General features: G+C 44.4%; 1 non-coding gene across 1 annotated transcript; it reads right to left on the reverse strand.

The window, feature by feature from the left end:
- Window positions 1–1,864: 1,864 nt before the first annotated feature.
- trnai-uau (transfer RNA isoleucine (anticodon UAU)) lies at window positions 1,865–1,960 on the reverse strand. Its single transcript has 2 exons — window positions 1,923–1,960; window positions 1,865–1,900 (listed from the first exon to the last, which is right to left on the reverse strand). It is a non-coding gene; the product is annotated as a tRNA-Ile (tRNA).
- Between the last annotated feature and the right edge of the window lie 1,139 nt (window positions 1,961–3,099).

The raw sequence follows: 3,099 nt of genomic DNA on the forward strand, positions 1-3,099 counted from the left end.
AGTTATATTTCAGATCACGACTCTATAATAATGATGCTGTGTTCCACTAGAGTTCTATTTCAGATCACGACTCCATAATAATGATGCTGTGTTCCACTGGAGTTATATTTCAGATCAGGCCTCCATAATAATGATGCTGTGTTCCCCCACAGTTAGATTTCAGATCAGGCCTCCATAATAATGATGCTGTGTTCCCCTAGAGTAATATTTCAGATCAGGGCTCCAAATAATGATGCTGTGTTCCTCCAGAGTTATATTTCAGATCAGGGCTCCATAATAATGATGCTGTGTTCCCCCAGAGATATATTTCGGATCAGGGCTCCATAAGAATGATGCTGTGTTCCCCAGGAGTTATATTTCAGATCAGGGCTCCATAATAATGATGCTGTGTTCCCCAGGAGTTATATATCAGATCAGGTCTCCATAATCATGATGCTGTGTTCCCCCAGAGTTATATTTCAGATCAGGGCTCAATAATAATGATGCTGGGTTCCCCCAGAGTTATATTTCAGATCACGGCCCCATAATAATGATGCTGTGTTCCCCCAGATTTATACTTCATATCATGGCTCCATAATAATGATGCTGTGTTCCCCCGATTTATATTTCAGATGAGGGCTCCATAATAATGACGCTGTGGGTGAAACAAAAATCCAAGCTGATGTCCATGAAAGGCAACTGCCGCCCCGACACTTCCTGTTAAGCGAGTGGCGCCGGTCCACCCCGACTTTCTCAATCCTGAATTCCCTTTGATCTGGATTGACGAACCGCTCTTAATGATGACGTTTTAGGCCTGCACTGTTCTGGTGTCCATATTACGGAAACGGATATAGAAGCACTGGAGAACGAAAATAAAATATTCACGAGGATCATAACAATTCTAAGAGGTTATACATATCAGGAAAGACTGAACAGTGTGGGACATTTTACTCTAGAAGAGAGAAGACTAAGAGGTGACCTGGTCGAGGTCTTTACAATTATGTCGTGGTTTGATAGGTGGGGATAGAGAAGATGATTCAACTTACGGGGAGCCGAAATTTTCGGGTGATCAGTAGAAAATAATCACTCATACCTTCAATAAGGAATTCAGGAGAAACATCTTTACTCAGACAGTAGTGAGAATGTGGAACTTACTGCTACATGGAGTAGTTGAGGAGAATATCTTAGAAATATGTAAGGGGACGCTAGATAAGTACACGAGAGAGAAAGGAACAGAAAGATATGCTGATAGTTTTAGATGAGATGGAGTTGGAGGAATATTGTGTGGAGCATAAACACCAGCAGAGACCAGTTGGGGCGAATGGCCCGTTTCTGTAAATTCTATCTCGAATCTGTGTATTGTTTTATCGCAGGGTTACACTGTCGTATTGTGTAGTGTTTTGTTTTAAATACAGGTTCTGGATCTGAAACAATATAGTACACAGGCGAAAGTAAAAGGTACTACTTTATTGTAACACTTATAACATACAAGTACTGTAACAGACAAACAATCAATCACAAGCTCACGTGCGTCTGCCCGTCGGGGACCCCTGAAGTCGACGGCTGGTAATTGAGCCTGTGGTTCTCCAAGGCACCGTATGCACTCGCAGTCCTCGGTGAAGTCCTCAGAGTCTGGAAAGTCCCCGATAGTTATACTGGGGCATAAACAAGTGCATTTGTTAGGACGGCCAGGTCAAACAGCTGGTGGCATGAGGCGTCTTGCGCGTTGTAAACACATTTAGCTGCTGACAACACTTGTGATATGTCATAGAGTTCACCCTGATGTTCCAGTGCCCACATGAGAACACGAAGAAGGAGATGCTTCAGGGAACAGACCAGCTGTCCCTTGAACTCCGGTGGAAATGTTAGAAGCAAAAGGTTAAACTGCTCCAGGTGAGGCTCGAACTCACAACCTCGGCATTTCTTGAGCCTGAATACTGTTATATAAGTACCGCGCGCTAACCGATTGCGCCACTGGAGCCGCGTTGGTTTAGTAGTCTCATCAAACACACTCATTTTCGGCCTGTAAGACTGCATATTCTTTCAGGCAGGTTTCCAAGTGGACACATGCCGCCACCTGCCACTTGGGCATTGGTGTTTTGGAAATCGAATTCTTTCCTGCCACACACGAAGCAAGTGTTCGATTAACGCCCAATGTAGCAGCATTTTCATTCTGCATTCATGACATCGCGTGAATTGCGATAAATTCATATTCAGCTTCGATCTGCACAACATCTTTTCTCCATGTGTGTTGTTTTCACTTCACCTCGGCTTCTATTCGCAAAGGGTGGGAGACGTTTTGGAACGCTCTTCTGCAGATGGAAGTTGATGGTAGCACACTTGTGAATGCTAATTCTGAGATTGAAAGATTTCTGTGAAACAAGGGTATTAAGGGATATGGGGCGAAGCCGGGTACATGGAGTGAGGTCACAGCTCCGCCATGATCTCATTTAATGGTGCAACAAGATCGACGGGCTAAGTATCACTGCTACTTGCTGCCTCCTGATATGCACCACCTTCACCTGCAAGAAAGCGGGATGTGTGGCTGAGTGATGTGCCTGTCATGGTTAAATAGCTGCCAGTGTGTGTGACCTATGAGTTGTGGGTGGGCGGCTTGCAACAGTGATAATGTGGAAGAGTGAGAGGAAGCCTCTGGTTACAAGAGTTGAGACTTTTCAATTGCTTTCTCTACCTGCCTTTCAATGATTTATGTGCTTGCACTCCCAAATCTCTGTGCTCCTCTACAATCCCTCGCATCTAACCATTCAGAAAATTCGCCGATTTACGTGTCCAAAGTTGATGACCTCACACTTGCCCACTTTGAACTCTATTTGCCATAGTTTTGTCCATTCTCTTAATCTGTCTATGCGCCTTTGCAACTTCCTGCTCCCCTTTTCACTTACTGTCCGTTCTCACTTAGTCACATCTGCAAACTTGGATATCCAACCCTGTATTCCTTCATCGCAGTCATTAATAAATATGGTGGAGAGTTGAAGCCCCAGAACAGAACTCTGGGGAACATCACTGTCACATCCCGCCAATCAGAATACCTAAACTTTATCCCCACTCTCTGCCTCCTACATCCCAACTAATGTTCAACCCAAGTCAAATGGCTCGCTC

Source organism: Heptranchias perlo, unplaced genomic scaffold (genome assembly GCF_035084215.1).
Source record: "Heptranchias perlo isolate sHepPer1 unplaced genomic scaffold, sHepPer1.hap1 HAP1_SCAFFOLD_54, whole genome shotgun sequence".
NCBI lineage: Eukaryota > Metazoa > Chordata > Chondrichthyes > Hexanchiformes > Hexanchidae > Heptranchias > Heptranchias perlo.